The sequence below is a fragment of the Condylura cristata genome, unplaced genomic scaffold, assembly GCF_000260355.1.
Source record: "Condylura cristata isolate star-nosed mole 26May11 unplaced genomic scaffold, ConCri1.0 scaffold00075, whole genome shotgun sequence".
In the NCBI taxonomy this organism is placed as follows: domain Eukaryota; kingdom Metazoa; phylum Chordata; class Mammalia; order Eulipotyphla; family Talpidae; genus Condylura; species Condylura cristata.
The window spans coordinates 492,804-493,421 of NW_004567176.1; the positions used below are offsets into that span (position 1 = coordinate 492,804).

At 74.1% G+C, this 618-nt stretch overlaps 1 protein-coding gene across 1 annotated transcript in view; it reads left to right on the forward strand.

Annotated features, from left to right (window-relative positions):
* The window catches only part of HSPA4L (heat shock 70kDa protein 4-like), a 13,345-nt gene that overhangs the window by 1,211 nt on the left and 11,516 nt on the right, over positions 1-618 (forward strand). The gene's annotated exons all lie outside the window — the stretch shown is intronic.

Sequence of the window (618 nt, forward strand, 5' to 3'; positions counted from 1 at the left end):
CGTCCGCGCCCCGCCCGCTCTCCTCCTGGCCCTCATGTCCCTGCGTGTCCCTCGGAGCCCGCCGGCGGCCAGGGAGCCACCTGCCGAGCCGGGCGGCTGTCCGCTCCCCATGCACTCGGAAGCCGGCACGGACCCACTGTGCCTGCTGGGGCCCGGCGGGCCAGGGCGCGAGTGACGTGCGTGCCCCAGCAGCCCCGGCGTCCTCGCAGCCGGCAGCTGAGAAAGGGCGCGGCGCTGGGCGCTCCTGGACCAGGCTGGCACCGTGCTGGCCAGAACTTCACGCAGAGCTGCTGTCAGGGCGCGGTGGCCCCTCCGGCGCCTGTCACGGCACCAGCAGTCTGCGCTCGGCCTGCGGCTGTGGCTGTCTGTCCCTGCGCTGGCCGGGGGGTGCAGCAGGGGGGCGCAGCAGGGGGGCGGCCAGGCGTAGCCGGGCCAGTAAGCTGCACTGAGGAAACGGGGCGATCTTCTAGAAGTGCAGCGAGAGTGGAAATGAAATGAGGCTGTGGCTGGGCCTGGGCTCCCAGCAGACCCCGTGCAGATTTCTCGGGGACCCCCGAGCTCGCGGCGAGGCTGCGGCCTGGAGGGCGGCGCCGCCTGGCCGTGCCCAGGACCGGGCCG